The sequence below is a fragment of the Raphanus sativus genome, chromosome 9, assembly GCF_000801105.2.
Source record: "Raphanus sativus cultivar WK10039 chromosome 9, ASM80110v3, whole genome shotgun sequence".
NCBI lineage: Eukaryota > Viridiplantae > Streptophyta > Magnoliopsida > Brassicales > Brassicaceae > Raphanus > Raphanus sativus.
The window spans coordinates 11,819,590-11,843,360 of NC_079519.1; the positions used below are offsets into that span (position 1 = coordinate 11,819,590).

Here is a 23,771-nt window from a genome sequence, read left to right on the forward strand (position 1 = left end):
CTAATAAAAAAATCTAGATATACGTAATTCTACAAAGCAAAAAAAACTAATATCTAATATCCGTAAAAAGAAGGATCAAATAAAAAATACTAATATTTTTAGGAATAGATGTCGGGTCCAATCGATCCGTTATATGCATATATACACATATATTTAAAGAATTATATATATATTATATCGTATATAATTTTTACAATATTTTACTTACTAACTTTATTAAATTATTAACAAGAATTTATAAAATTAAATAATTTTAAATAATAAAATATTATTATCTTATATCAATGGAAATTTGCCAAATATAACTCAAAACTTGATTTTAACCCCCAAAAGAGTATTCAAGCTTGAACCAAGATGCAAAAGTAACCAAAAAAACAAATTTTTTTTTACGAATATAACCCCGAATAGTCTTATGAGGTTTTATAAGTATTGTGAGATTGTGTAAGTCTTCCCATGTAGTAGATCTTAAAAATAATATATAAATTTTATTAAAAAAAATCTTATTGGAGAAAAATTGAAATAATGTAATTATAAACATTTATAAATAATATAAATTAAGATCTACTAAAATTGAATTGTTTTCAACATAGATGCGTGAATGTAGTCTCTCATAGTAGGACTTGATTAGTAGAGTATTAGCATAAGTGTTATGCATATTCAATCAACATTTATCACAAAAACATTTATAAAAGCATTTAAAAGATGTTAATGCTCTTCAAATGCTTTTTACTCAATGAACACATCTGGAACTTTAGGTACATCATTTGCAATCAGAAAAAATAAACTTTAAAAATAATTATATATAATTCATTTAATTTTATTTAATAATATAAAAATTATTTTTCATAATAAAAATAAATTATATTTTAAAAATAAAAGTTGCGATTGATATTTTTAAAAGAACAATATTTCACATTTAAATAATATAATTTATATAATTACACATATCATTATTATTTTAATAAAAACATAATATATATTTATATATTATATATTATAAAATAAACATATATATTATTTAGAAATAAATAAATTATATGTCATACATTAATTTTAAGATATATTATTTATGAATCATTTACTGCTCTACAAAAAATAAATAATGATATTTTAAAATTAATTTATTTTATTTATTAATATCAAAAATAATATATTTAATTTATTTTGTTAGTAATATCAAAATTACTTTTATTTGAAAAATAAATTATATATTTTAAGATAAATTTACGTTTATTTATTTTAAATGATAATATTTCACATTTTAAAATTTAACTAATATAATTAGATAAGATTCATTAGTTTTAATAAAAATATATATTATTAATATATATTATTTTAAAATAAATATATCATTTACTAACTTTTATGATAATTTTAAAAATGTATACTGCGACTGCTCTACCAATCACTTTATTAATTTTTTTTAATGAGAGCATAATGCTTCTACATCATACTGCTACTGCTTCTTTATCAGTTGTACCAATCGAAGCTGTATTCTTTGGTTAAAGATTTAGTAACATATATTGTAGTATTGTATGTATTCTTAGGTTTATATTTGGAAGTTTAATTATTTTTTAAGAAAATTTTAGTTTTGACTTATAGGTATTTAGTTTTATGTATATTAAACACGTTTTTTAAGTTTATGAAGTGTTTGTTTCTACTTAGTTAGTCATTTTGAGTTTAGGATTTATGTCTAGGTTGCATGGAAGCTTTGTCGGGCGTCCGCTTCCCGCTTTGGAACCAAAATCGGAATGAGAATCTTGTGGAAGCTCTCGGAATCTCGCTTCCAATTCTTTTCCAAAAATGCCTGTTTAAAAACACGTTGGAAGCTTACGATTCCATTTTGGAATCACACTCCCGTTTTGTAAAAATACAATATCATAAATAAATAAAAATATAAGAAACATTGTTTTTATATAACAGTGAAATAGAGAATATATATACACAAGCATTAAAACTAATACTATATATTGTCTTTATGAATTGAGGGCTTATTAGAGATATATCGTCAATATTCAAATATATTATGTTAATTATTTACGAACTATTAAAAATAATTAGTGTAATAATATCTTATAAACTTAGTTTATGTATAGTTTCACGGTTTTAATATGAAATCATTTAAAATTATTATAAGTGAACAAATTTTTTAATTTTAATTTGAATCATATAATTTTTAGTCACATTTGTAATCTTTATATTTTGATATGTATATATATACATATATAAATATACGCTTCAGACACGTTTCCGCTTTCTACTTTTTTAAAAAATCTCGCTTCTACGCTTTCACACGATTCCGCTTTGCTTCCGTGTATCCACTTCCGCGTATCCGCTTCCGTTCCCATGTAACATAGGTTTATGTAACTTAAGTCGTCTAACAAATAATGCACTAGAAGATTTTCGCGGAAGTCCGAATGAAAGTCTTCTGAACAAAAAATATTTCACTATATTAGAACTTTTGTCTCCTTATATAAATAAAAATACACATTTTCTCTATTCCTCTCAAATGACTGAAATAAAAATGTAATGTTTCTATTTCTATAACTCTATAATCTTTCTTTAATACGTTAGAACTTAAAAACACCAAACTTTAAATAATTTTCTCATTTTTATCTCCTGTCAATCTCATTGCTTTATTTTGTTTTACAGGTTTTTCATTACATGGTTCTCATCTTCCACTCCCTTCAATAGATCTTTAAATCTTTTTTTTTTCATTTGGTAACCTCTTGCTACTTAAATTTCTTACCTTTTGAAAAATATTTTTGTTGTTTTAAGTTCTTACATTATTTTGAAGCTTTTAAATGTTTGAAGCCATTTGAATTCTTTTGGATATGCAAGTTTTCCAGATCTGAGACAGATTTGGAAGACTTCCTGGGAAGTCTTCTGATATCACTCAAATTAGCCTAATGAGTGAATTACTCTTTCAAATAAGAGGTTCAATTGTAGTACTTAGGGATCGAATCCACAGAGACTCTAGGGATACGCAATAGATCTGTAGTTTTCGAATTAAAACTAGATTAATAGGTTTTAAACAGTAAACAACAAGGTGAACAAGGTATTTGTTCGGATGGTTGAATTTAGGTTTTAAGTGTATTAGGAAAACAACTAGATTCATGTATATTCTTAGGTATGACGTGTATGCTATCTTATTTAGTTATTAGAAATTTATAAATGTTTATTGCTCTCGAACTCAAACTTAGGTTATAATCTATCAACTTCTATTTTTTAGATGATCTAATGTCTTGATCTAAGATTTCAACTTCCTTTTGTTAATCTTAAGAAAGTGTCGATCGATGTTCGTAAATGAATATCGATCGATAAATCTTTCAAAAAGTCGATCATATATGATACACTAAAAATGAATCCTTGCTATTACCAAGTTAACAGTTGCAATTGCTACTGCCAAGTTAACAATTGCAATTGTAGTATTTGAGATTCAAATCCAGAGGACAGTCTACACTCTAGTTCTATGAGTTCCGAAATCAAGCTAAGAAGAAGATATGATTTTGGTTTTAAAGAGACAATAGTTAACAAGTAAAAACACGAGATTGATTCAATTTAACAAGGAGCTAGCCTAGGGTATTTCATTGGGTGTTGAATTGGAGCCAAACAATTATTCAAGCGCGATGAAGTGCTTTCTAGAACTCGGATCACTCAGCTGGAACACTCCACTGTCGTGGTAGTGATCGCTTTGCAGATCGATCTCATCACCTAACTGTCGTTGGGATGAGAATCGATTGCAAGCTTTAGAGAGCATGTCCGATCAGTTCACTTACCACCCTAATATCTACTTTCGCTGATTAGGGATACTAAGCTCATTCAATACAAGTCAAGTTATCTCCTAAGTGGTTAACTAGGCGATGAACTTAGGATCTAACATCAAGTGATCAGTTTAATGAAAGCAGTAAGAACAGTATGAATGAAGAACAATTATGAATCGCTTATCTATGTTTAGCTCATGTCTCAACACCCTAAAAACCCTAGGCGAGCAAGGCTACTACTCGATCATGATGCAGAGAATCAAAGACATAAATCCTGAATAAAATTGCATAAGAACAGAGTAGTAAACAATAGGGTTCAGATGATCTTCTCTATGAGAGGATGGATTCTTGTCCCTTACAAGTTGCAGATCGCAAATCACAGTGTTCTCTTGTAAAAACTAGCGTAAGAAATTAATAAAATGATAGATGGCGTTTTTATATGGAGGCGCCAGTGAGTAGAATAGAGATTAGGGCAACAAGGCTTTAATTCCCTAAATAGGAGTTTCCATATTCGTCGGGAACAATCTCGGGATCACTCCGTCTGCTTGTTCCGCTTGAGAGAGAACAGTCTCAGGACTGTTCTACTTGAGTGTTCTCCGTAGGATTGCTCCAAAATGACATCTTTTCTTCATGTACCTTCTCTTCTCTCTTCTACCAACTCCAGACCTGTAAAAGGTCAAAAAGGACTAGACTGACACGAATTAGTGACTTGAAAAAAATGAAAACATATATACAATGATGTGAAAAACACCATATATCAATTCCCCCAGACTTAGATCCTTGTTTGTCCTCGAACAAGACAAGTACCAAGAACAGGGAGAAAGGTTTGAAAGCGTGGGAACTCGCTTATTCTCAGCAACCATACTCTTACCACAAATCTCTGAACCATACAAGCTGTAGATTAGGACCGCACACACTTACTGAGAACCCCCTGATCGCTGTTCAAAGATTGGCTCCTTTCTCTACATCTCAACCTGAAAAGGCAACACTTTCGAGACAAAACTCCTTATGCTCAATTAAGATCAGCGAGAGCTTCTTGTCACATGCTCTACTCAGAGAGAACGGGCTAGGTATAGAACATGCTAACGTTTATGGTGGAGTTCAAGAGTGTTTAGGGTTTACCAAGAGCGGATGCAGGATATCACACAAAATGGTCATGAGAGGACGGCTCCATTGAGGTCCACAGTCCTTACTCATCTCTGCTAATCGGACTGCTCTCCGATAGATTGATCATAGGACTGCTCTGCGCGATTCAACTTCCCCTTCAGAACATTTCAATGAAACCACACCATCACTTTCTCAACTTCCCCAGTGGCATGCATCATGAATTCTTCCCCTTCTCGTCACCAGTAAACAAAAGCAAAAACAAAAACTTTTTTTTTTATATCGAAATACAAGATGCTGGGGTGACGAGGAAGGAGGTAACAAGTGATGTACATGATGCCACTGGTGATTCATCCTAGTTCGTTCTAGCCACTTACTTCTTTCGTTGTTCTCTCTGGTATCGGAACAGGCACTCTGGTTGTTCTCTTGTCTGCACTGATTGTTCCGCCTTCTTCCACTGTGTGAGCATTGATGAGTAAGAACTGCGTCGATCCTTTCCTCTCCGACCTTTTTGCACATATCTGCACATAAAGTACTAGAAAAGCAAATGCATGAGGGTGGAACAAAAGGCCAGGGTTGTAAGACCCAAACCTGGATCCCTTGATCCAACCAGTCCGCGGCCTTACCTAATTCTCTAAGTGCAATTCAGCCGGTTAAGGTCCAATCTTTACTTAGTCATTTTTCAATCATTTGAGGTTCATGCAATAATAAAAACAATGCGGAAGCTTAAGGCAAACATCATATTATATATATATGTCAAATGTGATCCATACAAAGTATTCAATCAATCAGTTGCACAATATGCTATCTTAAATCCAATGTAAACAACAAGTCACTACATCACACATCCCACACGGCCAAGGTCTTCATGGCTCCTTAGCCTTACCACGATCCCTGTCAGGACCTGAAATCAAAACCCACAACACATATGCATAAGAATCATGATCAGATATCCTAGCAACAACAACCTAAGCATGGTTGGACACTTAGCCTATTCTGGCCAAAAGTGACCCTTTCTGATACTTGTCCAAAAACTAATTAAAATTCATGATAAATCAAGATAAATCATGATTAAGAGAATGGTCCAATTGGAATTCCCAGAACCGGCCTCAATCATATTGATCTTGGCCATGAACAGCCAAACCGGCCTCATGGGACCATCTCGAAATCAATGTTATAAATCCATTATATCACTTTGATAATTCATTAAAAATCCCCACTAAGAGATATCAATCGCCAAATCCCAATAAATCCCTTAGGAACTATGAGATCGGACCTTACATGCCCAACCAAGGCCATGGAGAGATTACTCTGATCTAACCAAGCCTTGGTGGCGTGTCCATGAGTTTAAACCCATAGATTACTTCAGAATATGATAGAGAAGGTATATATTGACAGGAAAAGAGTAATAGATGCAACCATCCACACATGGATCAAACGGCCTGACCATCCGGATGAATGGCCTTAGGCGGTTTGCACTTGGTTTGCATCAGGTACCTAAGGTGTGTGTTCGGAAGCCCCCACACTCTTCTCTGCAGCCTTATCCTTTCCTCTAGTATCCATTTCCGATCAAGTCTCCTTTGCCCACGGCTTAGAACCCACCGGAATCACCTTGCCTTCACACGGACTGCCTTGCGGCCACACTTCTCTTTTCTCTCTTTGATTATGTAAAGAATTGGGCAGAGTTTCCCCCTTATGTTTCTGATGATTTCTGTCGATAGAGGAGGCCTATATTTATAGGAGAGAGACTTGGCAACTGCCCGGACGCAATGATTGGCCGATTGGTCAACGGTTACACCCTTTCGGCCAAACCGTCCAACCGCTCCTAAACTGCTCTTCTCTGCGTTTGGGCTGATCGATCTCAGGCCCAATAGCTTGCCCACATGCTTAGCTTACTTGCCAAAGCATCCTAGACCCATCAGACACCCATGACCACCATCCGGTCCATGACCATCACTCATGGTCTGCAATGACCGGCCAAGACTCCATCACTCTGTCCAGCTGAGTTGAGCTGAGTACTAGCTGCCTGAGCTGAGTGAGCTACTCCTCCAGCTCCAGTGAGCTTCCCCAGACTGTGTGAGCTCCCTACCAGCTCCACCTAGCTGATTGAACTGCCTCCGGACCTTGTCTAGCTTCCGGACCACTCATCCAGCTCTCTTTTCCTTCTTTCTTTCTTATTCTGGTCAAGTCTCAGCAACCTGATGCACTTAACCTTCTGTTTGGACCATGATACGCTTGCCTTTAGATCATATGACCTGGCCAGTTCATCTCCCCGTACCATGGCCCGTACTGATGGCCTTAGATAGAACTAGGGACATGACAAGTCTCCCCCACTTGGAAGGAACTCGTCCCCGAGTTCATAATTGATGATTCTCCAACCACATACTGACTATACCACTCAGGATACTCAGCTTTCATCCTTGCCTCTGTTTCCCAAGTGATAATGTCTTTGCCATTGAATTCCCATACTATCTTTAGCATAAGAACTGTCTTCTTTCTCATTGCATTTTCCATCCGATCAATGATCCGAACCGGCCTTGTCTCTAAGGTGAGGTTCTTACCAAGATCTTTTGGAATTTCAGGCAACACAATGTCTTGATCCGTTAGACACTTCTTTAGTTGAGACACATGGAATACATTATGGTAAGCATCCATTTCAGATGGCAAATCCAATTTGTAAGCCACTGCCCCAACCCTTTCAAGTATCCTGAATGGACCTAAGAACCTTGGGTCCAGTTTCCTTCTTCCAGAAACTCTGGCCCTGCCCTTGAAGGTAATCATCTTGAGGTAGATTAGACACCAACCTCAAACTCAAGATGTTTCCTTCTCTTTTCAGCATAGCTCTTATGGCGGTCTTGGGCTTCTTTCATCTTCTCCTTGACCATTTTGATCTTCTCTGTGGTTTCTTCCACAATCTCAGGACCTATTATGTTGCGCTCCTCCACTTGGGTCCAGCATAAAGGTGTCCTGCAAGGCCGCCCATACAATGCTTCATAAGGAGACATACCTATGCTGGTGTGAAAGCTGTTGTTGTATGTAAACTCCACCAGTGGTAAGTGCTTCTCCCATGAGTCACCCCAGTCCAGAACACATGCTCTTAGCATGTCTTCTAAAGTCTGGATGGTTCTTTCTGACTGACCATCCGTTTGAGGATGATAGGATGTACTCATGTTCACTCTTGTTCCTAGAGCCTTTTGAAAAGCTCTCCAGAAGTAAAAAGTGAACCTAGGGTCTCTATCTGAGACTATACTGGCCGGCACTCCATGCAGCCTTACAATTTGATCTATGTAGATCTTTACAATCTCATCCACTCCATCACCCTTCTTGATTGGTAAGAAGTGTGCAGATTTGGTCAGGCGATCTACAATCACCCAAACTGCATCCTTTTTGTTTCTGGTTGTGGGAAAACCAGTCACAAAGTCCATTGTGATGTGATCCCACTTCCATTCTGGAATGGGAAGGTTTTGTAGTAAACCACTTGGAACCTGATGTTCAACTTTGACCAATGGACAAGTAGGGCACTTGGCCACCCACTCAGAAATGTCAGCTTTCATTCTGATCCAATGGTAGTACCTTTTGATGTCTTTGTACATCTTGTTTAGTCCCGGGTGCACTGAGAACTTGGACTTATGAGCTTGACTCATAATCTCTTCCTTTAGTCTCTGGTCACCAGGAACACTGACCCGCCCATGTACCAAAATGGTACCATTACTTGTGACCTGATACTCAGTCTTGTCATTCTTTGCAACCTTTTGCAAATTCCCATCTAAGCCTTGTGCTTGCTGGATTCTGGTAAGCAGATCAGCCTAGTTCATAGCCTCCAAACTCAAAGGCTCATCCTCACTAGCCAAAGTGTTCAGATTTAGTGACCGGACCATCCCTTCCAAAATCTCTGCTTCCTTCTCAGCTGATACCTCAGCCCTACGCCTGCTCAAAGCATCAGCCACTGGATTGACCTTGCCTGGGTGATAGGCAATGTCCAAATCATAGTCGGCCAAAAAATCCATCCACCGCCTTTGTCTCAAATTCAACTCAGGTTGAGTGAATATGTACTTTAGGCTCTTGAGGTCAGTGAGAATTTGAACTTTGGCACCATACAAGTATGATCTCCATATCTTCAAGGCAAAGACAACTGCGGCCATCTCCAGGTCGTGGGTTGGATAGTTGCCTTCATGCTTCCTGAGTTGCCTTTAGGCATATGCTATGACCTTCCCATTCTGTGTGAGCACACAGCCTAATCCAGTAATGTATGCATCCGTGTACACCACATATGGTTGGTATGCCTCAGGTAACACCAAGACTGGTGCACTGGTCAACATGTTCTTCAAGGCCACAAAGCACTTTTCACAAGCTTCAGACCCAATGAACTTGACATCTTTTCCAGTAAGTTGTGTAATAGGTTGTGCCACACTAGCAAACCCTTTGACATACTTTCTGTAGTAGCCGGCCAAACCCAAGAAACTTCTCACTTCAGTTGCATTCTTTGGTCTTGGCCACTCTTGTATGCATTTGATCTTCTCTGGATCAACTGACACTCCTTCCTCAGACACTACATGTCCTAAGAAGCCAATGCTCTTCTGCCAAAAGCTACACTTGCTTAGCTTGGCAAACAATTGCTGCTCTCTCAGTCTTTCCAACACCAATCTGAGATGCTTTTCATGGTCCTCCCGAGTCTTAGAGTATACTAGTATGTCATCAATGAAGATGATTACAAATTCATCTAAGAAATCTCGAAAAATTCTATTCATCATCTTCATAAAGGTTGCTGGTGCATTGGTCAATCCGAATGGCATGACCACAAACTCATAGTGACCATACCTAGTCCGGAAAGCTGTCTTCTTTACATCTTCTGATGCAATGGGGATTTGATGATAACCTGATGCCAAATCAATCTTTGAGAACCACTTGGCTCCTTTCAGTTGATCTAGCAACTCATCAATCCTGGGCAAAGGGTACTTGTTCTTTATAGTAACCCTGTTCAGTCCTCTATAGTCTATGCATAACCTGAAGCTACCATCCTTCTTTTTAACAAAGAGGACTGGTGCGCCCCATGGAGATACACTTGGGCGTATGAACCCTTTTTCCAACAACTCTTCAAGTTGTTTCTTTAGCTCAGCCATCTCGGTCGGAGCCATGCGGTATGGGCTCTTTGACATTGGGGCCGTCCCTGGTTCCAGTTCTATTATGAATGGGTCTGACCTATCAGGGGGAATGCCCTGTAGTGACCTAAACACATCATCAAACTCACTGACCAGCGGTATCCCGTCCGGGCCACCATCCCCTACGACCTCCTTAGTGGTGATTGTGGCTATATAAGCCTCACAACCTTGCTCCAGCATCCTTGCCGCTCGGACTGCTGATAACACTAAGCATCCAGAGGCCGGATTAATACCTTGGTACTTGATCGGAGGTCCACACCCACTCTCAAACTGCACCCTTCCTCGATGACAGTCTAAGGTGGCCCGATTCTTGCCAAGCCAGTCCATACCTAGGATCACCTCGTGATTCTTAAGGCGGACCACAATCAGATCCACAGGCATTGCCTTATCCCGGATCATTACTGGAATGTCTTTAACCAGACCTAGTGAATGCATAACTTGCCCATCGGCTGCACTCACCAAGCCAAGATCATTCCTGGTTCCCATTTGGAACATGCCCTTACCAATCATATCTGGACTCACAAAACTATGTGTAGCTCCAGTATCAAATAATACATGTGTTTCCACACCACCAATACACAAGGTCCCTACATAAGACCTCATCTAAGAATCTAGTCCATCCTAGATTCCTTACCATGCCATTCTAATAAATTTAAAAAATTTAAAAGAATAGGTTTAGAGTTTTACCAGTGATCGCCTTGAAGGGTCCAGACTCATCCACATCCCTTGAAAGCTCATAGACTCGAGGTGCTGAAGTTTGGCCTTGCTTGTGGTTTGGTCGGTTGTTCTCAACACGACCCTTGCCTTGTCCAGTTTGCAATTGAGGACAGTCCACACGGAAATGCCCCCTCTTGCCACACTGATGACAAGTCCTGGCCTCACTGGTCGAGCCTTGTCCACGGTTCCTGTCCGGACCAGGGCAATCTCGAGCTGAGTGATCCATCTTGCCACAACGGGTACAAGCTCCCATTGCCTTCCAGCACTCTCCTCCATGATGTTTGCCACACTTGGGACACTCAGGCCTACCACTTGAGGTTTTACCCCCTTCGGCCGCATCCCTCTTTCTCTTCTTGTCGCCACTCTGACCAGAAGACACCACCACACTCTTAAGCCTTTGCTTATTTTCTTCAGTCAGATTGGTCTCCAGCATTGCCATCCTTTCCACCAGCTCAGAGACTGTGTTGAAGGTACGGACTGAGCAATAAGTCTTAAGTTCAGCCCTTAGGCCTCTTATGAACCTGCGGACCTGAACCTTCTCATCCTCAAGTTCCTTATCCACATACCTCCTGAGCCGGTTGAACTCTTCCTCATACTCCCTTACTGACCGCTTGCCTCGAACCAAGTCCAGGAACTTGGCCTCCAAACGGTCCCATGCTTCAGCCGGAAAGTACTTGTGGTTGAACTCAACTTCAAAGTCAGAGAACCTCACAATGGAACCATTGGTGCGCTTGTCTAGGGACAGCCACCAGTTGTGTGCATCTCCCTCCAGGAAGTGCACTGCTATGTCTCTCTGGTACTCCTCAGGGCACCTTGTAGACTTGAAGTTCCTGATCAGCCGGTCCCTCCACTCATCTGCCTCCATGGGATCAGCACTTCCAGCAAAGTGTTTGGTTCCCAAACGAGAGATGTGCTCAAGCACCTTCAGGTAATCAACCTTCTTAGTTGTCCCAGCTGGTGGATCCAGCTCAATCACCTCAGCTATAGGTGCAACATAACCACAAGCTCCACCAGCTCCAAGAGCTATCACATGAGCTTGAGTAGTCTGACCCACTGATGAGTTCACAACTGGTGTGAACACTTGGGTCATTGCCAGCATCTGACTTCCCATCAACTTGATTGCATCAAGTATTTGCTTCATGGTTGGTTCAGCCATTGGTTCATCCGGACCAATCCTCCCATCACTTTGGATGTTTGGATCAGCTCGGTTACCAGTCTCTGAGGACTCAGCTTCACCTTCCTGATCATTCCCTTGCTGCCCACAAGCTGCTCCTAGCTGGCTTCCAGCTGCATTCAGCTGCTGTCCAGTCTCGTCCAGCTGCCTGTTCTCTCCATCCAGCTGAACCTCGGTCTGATTGACTTGGGTTTCAGTCAGGATGGCCTCACTGGTATGTCCAGTAGGTGGAACTGACAACATCACTTGCGGATTGAGTACTGAGGCATCTCCTGCTCCGGACGCCCTTGTCCCATCCTTAGTCTTCCGAGACTTCTTCCTTGTTCCCTTAGGACATCAAAGACAAACACAAGGCAAAGGTTAGATTAACATTTTTATTTGCAAACCTCAAGCAATTTAATGTTAACCAATACCAAAACCTGCCATGAGACCCAGCCGGATGTGTGATGACCTGCCCTAACCCAACAGCCTAGAATCAAGCATGCTCTGATACCAACTTATAAGACCCAAACGTGGATCCCTTGATCCAACCAGTCCGCGGCCTTACCTAATTCTCTAAGTGCAATTCAGTCGGTTAAGGTCCAATCTTTACTTAGTCATTTTTCAATCATTTGAGGTTCATGCAATAATAAAAACAATGCGGAAGCTTAAGGCAAACATCATATATATATATGTCAAATGTGATCCATACAAAGTATTCAATCAATCAGTTGCACAATATGCTATCTTAAATCCAATGTAAACAACAAGTCACTACATCACACATCCCACACGGCCAAGGTCTTCATGGCTCCTTAGCCTTACCACGATCCCTGTCAGGACCTGAAATCAAAACCCACAACTCATATGCATAAGAATCATGATCAGATATCCTAGCAACAACAACCTAAGCATGGTTTGGACACTTAGCCTATTCTGGCCAAAAGTGACCCTTTCTGATACTTGTCCAAAAACTAATTAAAATTCATGATAAATCATGATAAATCATGATTAAGAGAATGGTTCAATTGGAATTCCCAGAACCGGCCTCAATCATATTGATCTTGGCCATGAACATCCAAACCGGCATCATGGGACCATCTCGAAATCAATGTTATAAATCCATTCTATCACTTTGATAATTCATTATAAATCCCCACTAAGAGATATCAATCGCCAAATCCCAATAACTCCCTTAGGAACTATGAGATCGGACCTTACATGCCCAACCAAGGCCATGGAGAGATTACTCTGATCTAACCAAGCCTTGGTGGCGTGTCCATGAGTTTAAACCCATAGATTACTTCAGAATATGATAGAGAAGGTATATATTGACAGGAAAAGAGTAATAGATGCAACCATCCACACATGGATCAAACGGCCTGACCATCCGGATGAATGGCCTTAGGCGGTTTGCACTTGGTTTGCATCATGTACCTTAGGTGTGTGTTCGGAAGCCCCCACACTCTTCTCTGCAGCCTTCTCCTTTCTTCTAGTATCCATTTCCGATCAAGTCTCCTTTGCCCACGGCTTAGAACCCACCGGAATCACCTTGCCTTCACACGGACTGCCTTGCGGCCACACTTCTCTTTTCTCTCTTTGATTCTGTATAGAATTGGGCAGAATTTCTCCCTTATGTTTCTGATGATTTCTGTCGACAGAGGAGGCCTATATTTATAGGAGAGAGACTTGGCAACTGCCCGGACGCAATGATTGGCCGATTGGCCAACGGTTACACCCTTTCGGCCAAACCGTCCATCCGCTCCTAAACTGCTCTTCTCTGCGTTTGGGCTGATTGATATCAGGCCCAATAGCTTGCCCACATGCTTAGCTTACTTGCCAAAGCATCCTAGACCCATCGGACACCCATGACCACCATCCGGTCCATGGCCATCACTCATGGTCCGCAATGACCGGCCAAGACTCCATCACTCTGTCCAGCTGAGTTGAGCTGAGTACTAGCTGCCTGAACTGAGTGAGCTACTCCTCCAGCTCCAGTGAGCTGCCCCAGACTGTGTGAGCTCCCTACCAGCTCCACCTAGCTGATTGAGCTGCCTCCGTACCTTGTCCAGCTTCCGGACCACTCATCCAGCTCTCTTTTCTTTCTTTCTTTCTTTCTTATTCTGGTCAAGTCTCAGCAACCTGATGCACTTAACCTTCTGTTTGGACCATGATACGCTTGCCTTTAGATTATATGACCTGGCCAGTTCATCTCCCCGTACCATGACCCGTACTGATGGCCTTAGATAGAACTAGGGACATGACAAGGGTTCAAGGTGGAAACTAGCTAAAGATGAGCTAGCCACTCAGGAACAACAAGAGGGATAAAATCGGATAAGAAGTCTTGAGTGTAGTTCTCATTCTACCCTGATCTAGTGCCCATGACAAGAAGAATTAAAGTCCAGATTAGGTTCAGATAAAGTGGAGTTAAGTCTGCCTAGTGTAACATGATCGGTATAGAACTTCTGGAGTGTCAAATGAGATAAGTCAGGGTGTTCCAAGTCTATGTGTGGGTCTTTCATCACTGCTAAGGTCACTGAATAAGAAGGTTAAAGCACGAGGTGGTTAAAAGAGCATCACAAAATAAGGTCATGATTCCCACAATAGTTTTGACTGACTCGATCCTAAAAACTGACTCGATAAAAACATAAAATGACACAAGGACTGACTCAAAAAGCACACAAGCAAATATAGTACAATCTCTCCCCCAGACTTAGTACACACCATCCCTGGTTGTGAAAATAAATCAGAGGAAGCTGAAACACAACAAACAGAAGCAAATAACATGAAAAATAAATAGTTCAGATGGATAAGACAAAGGGATAGAAATAGTCCTTTCGGACTCAGGCTGAATCGCCGCTACCGGAGTGACCAGCGTCCTCCTGTTCCTCGGAAGTCTCTATCCTCCAGTGGATGTTTCGGCTTGTTCCTTGCATGGGCGCCTCGTGCTCTGCGGTGTGCGCTCCTCTTGGCCTCCAATGCAGCCGCCTGTGATCGCCCTGAGTATCCTCTTTATGAGGCTGTTGTTCTTCTTCTGGAATCAACCATACAGCGTCTGTAGGCGTGATCATCAGTCACATCGGTGAAGTCCTCCAGGTCGTACTCACCATCAGCCGGTGGAGTCACATGCTCCACATCATCCATATCATCATCATCATTCGGAACTGGCGCACGTGGATCATCGCAGAGGTTCTCTGCATCGAGGAAGAACAAAATGTTCTCTAGACATAAGAAGTTTGTGAACCCATGCATAGGGAGCTTGCAGTACAGAGGGTTCCCTTCTTTGTCTTGGAACTTGTAGGTGTTCTCGTCGCGCAAGATGTGGCTTGCGATCAGGTAAGGAGAATCAATATACTCCATCTCAGAGACAACCGTGTAGGAGCTGAGGTTGATGTTGAAGCGCTGGAATAAGGGAGTGAGCAGACTGCCGCAACGATCCTTCTTGTCATCGGTACGAATCAGGGTGTCTCTGCGCTCTGCGAACATGGAGATGAGATGGAACCCTGGGTTGGTCTTGACTTCCTGGATCGATACTATGTTCTCTCTGCGCATCTCGTCCTCAAGCCCTGTGTAGAGAACCTGGAGCTCTCCATTCGTGATCTTGGAGGTGTACTCCTTCGCGAACAGGATGTTTGACACGATCTTAGCGATGATCCGGATAGTGGGGTTCCGGATCTGCGACTGGTATGCCTTGCGAGAGATGAACTTGCTGGCTGCAATGAGATCCCAAAAGGTGTCTGCCGGCTTGAACTTTTTCTCCACTGAAACCCCCTTAGGTGTGTCTGCAATCTCGAGTAGCTCGTTCAGATCGTTGAGAGAGATGGAGCAGAACTTGCCGTCAGCCATGAAGGAGAAGGAGCAGTTCTCGTATGTAGACGCATTGGGGTTCTGGTAAGTGATCTGGCATGTCGCGAGCACTTGCCTGACCAAATCCGGGTAGAGAACCTGGGCTTGGAAACAGAGAGGCGCAAGTCCCATAGCCTGCAGCGTGTCAAACACTTCAGTGTCAAGGCCTAGATCGGCTAGGGTCTCCTGGTACGCGAACCGTGTGGGCAAGATCTCTGCTAGAAGGAGCCGGTTGTATCTCGCCGCTGATTCCTTGTCTCATCCCTCAACATTGTAGTCAAGGAGCATTGGGTCATTGAGGTTGATCGGCTCACCCTCATTCTTGTTTGGCCATGGGTAACCAGGCGGAGCTCTCACGGTTGGAGACGGTGTGCTCTTGACCGCCTTTGGGTGTCTCGTGCGTGGAGGCATCCGCAAAACAAAAGCAATATCCAAATCAGTACAGTTCATCGGTTGTTCTAGAGATGATGGAACAAACCAATCTTTCAATTTTAAACAAGTCCATCGATTTCTAGACAACCTACACAAGCCTCAATCTTGACAACACAAATCGCAAGCATCATGAATCACAATCAACAAATCGGTTCCTATCCCATTCGAAATCAATCACCAATTCAATCCTAGCAGCAAATATAAAATCAAGAGCCACAATCTAGGACGAAATCGCAAAGCATAAAAAGAAAAGAGGATCCAAGAAACCAGTCCTAATTCGCGATTTGCATGCGCAAAAGGGGGAGAGTTCTTGAGCGATTACCTTGATTGGAGAGGTAATTCCTGCAAAACAAACCAATCTCTAGAGAACTCAAGAGGTTAAAATAAAAATCGATGAAGAGATAGGGAGATGAGTGGTTCGCGATTTAGGGTTCTAAAGGGGGTGGTTTGCGGCGAGAGAGATGAAGTGGGGAGTGGAGTGAGTGGGCCTTAAATAGTCCAACCAAACCGCTTCTCCTTCCCTTTTTTTTTATTATATATTTTTTTATTATTTTTTATTATTTTTTTTTATTATTATTTTTTTTATTATTTGGTTGTCTAAAGGGGGTGGTTTGCGGCGAGAGAGATGAAGTGGAGAGTTTGTTGTCAATGGTCAGCGTCTCAAGCCATATCTTGCTGACACAACAATTGATGAAGGTGTAGAGATACCCTTAAGCGATCCCCCTCAAGCCTAATCGGCTCATTGAAGTCAAGCTAGTGACAGAAAACAAGCGCTTGGTGGGAGGCAACCCACTAGTGAGTGTAAATATTGTTTTCTTTTTGTTTTTATCATTCTAGAAACTAACTTGCCGGTTGAAAAATCAAGAAAATTCGAGCCCTTCCCAGGAGAAAACTCTAGCGGTAGTTCCGCCGAAAACTCTAGCGGTAGTTCCGCTGATCCCCCAGCAGTCGAACACTTCAACTTCCAAGATGTAGTTCTGAGGCATCTCATTTCTCTTGTTTATACTCCCCATCCTTTGGCATGAATTGCATCGTGATATGAAAGCGTGAGCATCTCTGAACATAGTGGACCACCAGAAACCGTCTTGGAGGATCTTGGAAACTATCTTGAAGGTGGCAAAGTGACCAGCATAAGAGGAACCATGACAGTGGTGAAGGATCCCTGGAATATGAGCTTCTGGAACACACCTCCTGAAGATCCCATCCTTGCCTTGTCGATACAGATACGGCTCATCCCAAAAGTAGTGCCTCGCTTCCCTTAGAAATTTTCTCTTCTAATTCCTTGTGAACCTCAAAGGTTCCTTCTCAGCTGCTAGAAAGTTGGCAATCTCAGCAAACCATGGAAGATTCGGGTACTGCTTCTGGATCACTGCAGCGAATGCTTCGTCTACGCGGGAACAATCTTTGCTGACAGGTAATGACTATTCCAGGTTGCACAGACCAATCGCATTGACGTATTCCATCGGTTGTTCCTCGTCAAGAACTGTCTCATCTGACACTTTCATCCTGGAGAGATGATCTGCCACTCCATTATCAACTCCTTTCTTGTCTCTTATCTCTAGATCAAATTCTTGGAGCAAGAGAATCCATCTTAAGAGCCGCAGTTTAGCATCCTTCTTCATGAGCAAGTACTTAAGAGCCGCGTGGTCTGTGTGCACGATCACCTTTGATCCAAATAGATAGGATCTGAACTTTTCAAAAGCGAACACGATGGCAAGGAGCTCCTTCTCTGTGGTTGCGTATCGACACTGAGCTTCATCGAAGGTCCTGCTCGCATAGTATATCACGTGCAGCTTCTTGTCTTTACGCTGTCCAAGGACTGCTCCCACTGCAAAATCACTCGCATCTGTCATGATCTCAAAAGGAAGATCCCAGTCTGGAGGTTGAACAACCGGTGCACTGACTAGAGCTCCCTTGATCGTGTGGAACACGGCTAGGCAGTCGCTGTCAAAGGCGAACTGAGCTTCCTTGCAGAGCAACCGAGTGAGTGGTCTCGTGATCTTAGAGAAGTCCTGGATGAACCTCTTATAGAAACCAGCGTGTCCCAAGAAACTCCTGATTCCCTTCACTAATGTTGGTGGTTGCAGACTCATTATGACCTCGATCTTTGCCTTGTCCACCTCAATGCCTTTCTCTGATATCTTGTGTCCTAGAACAATCCCATCTCTGACCATGAAGTGGCATTTCTCCCAGTTCAGCACCAGATGCTTCTCCTCGCATCGCTTCAGTACCCTGCACAAATTTGACAAACAGACATGAAAGGAGCTTCCATAGACGCTGAAATCGTTCATGAAAACCTCCATTATGTCCTCGATCATATCAGTAAAAATCAACATCATGCAGCGTTGGAAGTTCACTGGAGCATTGCACAAGCCGAAGGGCATTCTCCTGTATGCATATGTTCCATATGGGCAAGTGAACATCGTCTTCTCCTGATCGTCTAGGTGGATGGGAATCTGAAAGAAACCTGAATAACCATCTAAAAAGCAATAGTAAGGGTGGTTAGCCAATCTCTCAAGCATTTGATCAATAAAAGGAAGTGGGAAGTGATCCTTACGAGTCGCAGCATTCAGCTTACAAAAATCAAAGCACATGCGATGACCAGTAACTGATCTAGTAGGGATCAATTCATTCTTTTCATTGGTTAACACAGTGATCGCACCCTTCTTAGGTACTACATGAACAGGACTAACCCACTTACTATCAGAGATCGCATAGATCACACCGGCTTCTAGAAGTTTCATTATCTCTTTCTTTACAACATCTTTTAGATTTGGGTTTAACCTCCTCTAATGTTCTACAGAAGTCATCGATTCATCTTCCAGGTGTATTCTATGCATGCACAGATCAGGTGAAATGCCAGGTATGTCAGCTAGAGAATAACCTAATGACTTACGATATTTTCTCAGTTCACACAAAAGCAGAGTAGTCTCGACATTGTTCAGGTCAGCATTCACAATGACAGGGTATGTAGAATTAGGTCCAAGAAATGCATACTTGAGTCCCTTGGGAAGGGATTTGAGCTCTACCTTTGGAGCTTTCAGCTCGCTCCATGAGTCATCGGTCTGAGCTGCCGGAACAGACGGGTTCTGAACCGCGGTTGTTCCAGCTGATTTGCTGGACTCGCTGTTCTCCCCCAGACTTAGATTTGCCACCATCCAGGATCTTGGCATAGACATCAGCATCAACACTCTCTAAGCTCTGCTCGGCTTCAGCTCTGACTAAGGCGAGTTCAAGAGGATCATCGGTGAGAATCTCCTCAATCATTCCCTCATGCGGCTCTAGTGGATCACCATCTTCTTGGACAGTGAAAGTTTGTCCATCCAGCATCGGTTTCTTGAGCATCTGATTCATCTCAAACTTCACCACAATATCTCCAAGATGGAGATCAATCTTTCCTTGTCGGACATCAATGATAGCTCCAACAGTGCATAGGAATGGTCTTCCCAGGATCAAAGGATCTTTTGACTGCTCCTCGAGTTCCAGAACTACGAAATCGGCAGGGACCAGTGTGTTCCCAACCAGAACTTGAAGATCTTCAAGGATTCCAACTGGAGACTTCACAGATCGATCATCAAACACTAGGAACATCCTAGTAGGCTTGAAGTCCGTGTATCCAAGGCGCTTAGCCACAGAATAGGGCATGAGGTTTATGCTTGATCCTAGATCGACCAGTGAGCATGAGAAGACTGTTCTCCCAATCTGAACCGAGAGGACAAATTTTCCTGGATCACCCAGTTTCTTAATCCTTTTGTTCTGGAGCACTGCACTGCACTCCTTAGAGACAATCATGAACTCGCTGTCATCAGATATCTTCCCAGAGATCAGTTCCTTCACAAAGCTACGCATGGATGGTATCATCTGGATCGCACTCATCAGTGGGAGCTTGACAGTTAGGTCTTCAGCATCTTCCTGCACTTCATCTCCTCCTTATCCTTGCGTGTAACCTTGGCCGGAACAGGGTATGGTACTTTTGGTACATACTGACGAGCAGGGGAAGGTGCTGCCGTCGGTGGAACAACCCCAGCGGGTCGCTCTGCATCAGTCGGAACAGTCTCAGTAGGTTGTTATGCCTCTTCCTCATCTGTAGGTACAGCTTCAGGCGGTTGATCCGACTCCTTCTGCTTCCCTTTCTCAGCCGATGTGAATCTCCTAGGGTCCAGATCAGGCAGTTGCTTTCCACTCCTTAGACCCACTGCATTGTACTCCTTGGGGTTCTTATATGTTTTTTCAGGGAGAGTTCCTTGCTGTCTCTTCACACTCTCAGCAGTCTGAGCAATCTGAATATCCATCTGTCTCATATGGCTTGAGATATTGTCATACTTGGCACTCAGGTCATTGAACATATGATTCATCCTGGTGTTGATGTCGTTGGTGACCTGGTTCAGTGCTTTTCCCTGGATCTGCTGACCTTGGAGCAATTGACTCATCATATTTGCGAGGCTCTTCATATCATCATGCAGAGCAGTCTGAGCCGGTTGTGCAGCCTGCTGATTAACCGGCTGTTTTTGGCTGTGGAACTGGGCATTTTGAGCTGAGCTGAGAACAAAGGTTCTTCCCTGATTGCCATATGGTATTTGGTATCCACTGTTTTGACCGTGATTGCATTGAGCATTCTCTTGGTGACCGTCTAGTTTAAGGGCGTTGAACAGGTGGGGGTTGTTCCTCACGTTGGGGTTCGGGTGATAGTTCTTGAACTGCCATCCTTACCCATTCACATAGCTCACTTCATGCTGATCCTCAGCCGACTGATCTACCTCTGATGTGCCTTCCGCGGTTGCTTTATCCTGAGGGGATTCTTCCATGATGAAGACCTGGTTCTGATTGCTCTTAATCAGCTTATCGACCTTGGCAGAGAGCTCATCAATCTTGATGTTATCAACGCTGTTCACCTTCTGAGTGCGATCAGTCTCGCGGTTATTATCAGCTGAGCTTGAGGACATGTTCTCAATCAATGCGAAGGCACCTTGAGTGGACTGGGTCATGAAATCTCCATTACTAGCTGAGTTCAAAGCGTTCATGTACTCCCAGCCTACTCCATCGTAGAACACTCCCAACAGATAGTCTTCCTCAAAACCGTGATGTGGATACTCTATGCAGTAGACATTGAATTGTTCCCATGCATCACAGAACGGTTCGTCTGCTAGTTGCTTGAAGGTCGCAATCTTCTGTCTCAGAGCTGCTGTCTTTGATTTCATGTAGAAGTGACTCAAGAAAGCTGATCGCACTTGTTCCCAAGTGGTGAGCGATCCAGTAGGTAGGGAATCTAGCCAGCAAGAAGCTTTCCCATCAAGCGAGAAAGGGAACATAGTACACTTGATGAAATCGGGTGGTACTTCATTCGCTTTAGTGAAACCACACATCTTTTCAAAGTGCTCAATGTGGTCCATCGGTATCTCAGCAGGAAGTCCATTGAAGATCTTCCTTTGCACCAGACTTATCAAGGCTGGCTTGATCTCAAAGTCTTGCCTAGTGCATGGTGGAGGGTTGATGGCAGATCGCGTAGCAGGCAGATTACGCAGTAAGTTTCTCTAGCCGATCTGAACAACCTCCTAAGGTTGGTTCTGCTGATTCGCAGCATTCAGAGCAGCTTGCTCGGTAGCAGCTTGCTGCGCTTGGATCGTTTGCTGCATCTGCTGCATCTGCTGTTGCATGAGTGCAAACGCAGCAGTGAGATCATCCTGGTGATCACCCATATTGGTGTTCGTAGATCTCGGCTGTTGACGGTTCTGTCGTTCCAATCTCGCTAGTTCTTCGTTGGTAAGCTGATGCAATGGTCCTTGTGCGTTGCTCCGAGTATGTCTACTGGTCATGCACCTGGATCATCAGCTGAAACAAAGAAATAAACACGAGTTAGATATCTTAGACTAGATATGAAACCGAAAATTAGTGGTAAAAAAATCTGGTCCCCGTCGCAACGGCACCAAAACTTGATACACTAAAAATGAATCTTTGCTACTGCCAAGTTAACAGTTGCAATTGTAGTATTTGAGATTCAAATCCAGAGGACCAGTCTACACTCTAGTTCTATGAGTTCCGAAATCAAGCTAAGAAGAAGATATGATTTTGGTTTTAAAGAGACAATAATTAACAAGTAAAAACACGAGATTGATTCAATTTAACAAGGAGTTAGCTTAGGGTATTTCATTGGGTGTTGAATTGGAGCCAAACAATTATTCAAGCGCGATGAAGTGCTTTCTAGAACTCGGATCACTCAGCTGGAACACTCCACTGTCGTGGCAGTGATCACTTTGCAGATCGATCTCACCACCTAACTGTCGTTGGGATGAGAATCAATTGCAAGCTTTAGAGAACAGGTCCGATCAGTTCACTTACCACCCTAATATCTACTTTCGCTGATTAGGGATACTAAGCTCATTCAATACAAGTCAAGTTATCTCCTAAGTGGTTAACTAGGCGATGAACTTAGTATCTAACATCAAGTGATCAGTTTAATGAAAGCAGTAAGAACATTATGAATGAAGAACAATTATGAATCGCTTATCTATGTTTAGCTCATGTTTCAACACCCTAAAAACCCTAGGCGAGCAAAGCTACTACTCGATCATGATGCAGAGAATCAAAGACATAAATCCTGAATAAAATTGCATAAGAACAGAGTAGTAAACAATAGGGTTCAAATGATCTTCTCTATGAGAGGATGGATTCTTGTCCCTTACAAGTTGCAGATCGCAAATCACAGTCTTCTCTTATAAAAACTAGCGTAAGAAATTAATAAAATGATAGATGGCGTTTTTATATGGAGGCGCCAGTGAGTAGAATAGAGATTAGGGCAACATGGTTTTAATTCCTAAATAGGAGTTTCCATATTCGTCGGGAACAATCTCGGGATCACTCCGTCTGCTTGTTCCGCTTGAGAGAGAACAGTCTCGGGACTGTTCTACTTGAGTGTTCTCCGCATGATTGCTCCAAAAGGACATCTTTTCTTCATGCACCTTCTCTTCTCTCTTTTACCAACTCCAGACCTGTAAAAAGTCAAAAATGACTAGACTGACAAGAATTAGTGACTTGAAACAAATGAAAACATATATACAATGATGTGAAAAACACCATATATCAATATACCTATTGGCACATCGATCAATGTTTTTCTATCAAGCTTTAGCGAATGGGTTTGATGCGTTCACTAATCTACTAGAGCAACTTATGTGTTTATCTAGTTTATAGATCATTCTAGTTAAGTTTCAGGTGATAGACTAAGCTTCCACTTGCGCCAATCAATCATATGATCTAAGTTTAAGGTGATCAATCTCAGACTTAGCAATAAGCACGAATAGATAAAGAACTATTTAAAATACCCTAACAACAATTCATATTAGCAAAACATAAGTCACCCTTTTAAAAACCCTAAATCTAACATGAAGACTACTCAAACATTTTCATAAGAAAAATTATGATGGTCTGAATACTTTAAATTAAATAAGAGTACAAAGCTAACAAAGTAAAATAAGAAAGCAAGGGAGTTCAAGATCTTCTCTGGTGTGCTGTTCAGATATCTTTCTCCAATCCTAAGCTTTCTTTCCTCTAAGGTTTCTAATCTGCCTCTATCTCACTCAACAAGCGTAATACAAAGTT

General features: G+C 41.9%; 1 non-coding gene across 1 annotated transcript; it reads left to right on the forward strand.

The window, feature by feature from the left end:
* The first annotated feature begins 21,248 nt into the window (after window positions 1–21,248).
* LOC130500508 (small nucleolar RNA R71) lies at window positions 21,249–21,355 on the forward strand. Its single transcript, XR_008939130.1, has one exon. It is a non-coding gene; the product is annotated as a small nucleolar RNA R71 (small nucleolar RNA).
* The last annotated feature ends 2,416 nt before the right edge of the window (window positions 21,356–23,771 follow it).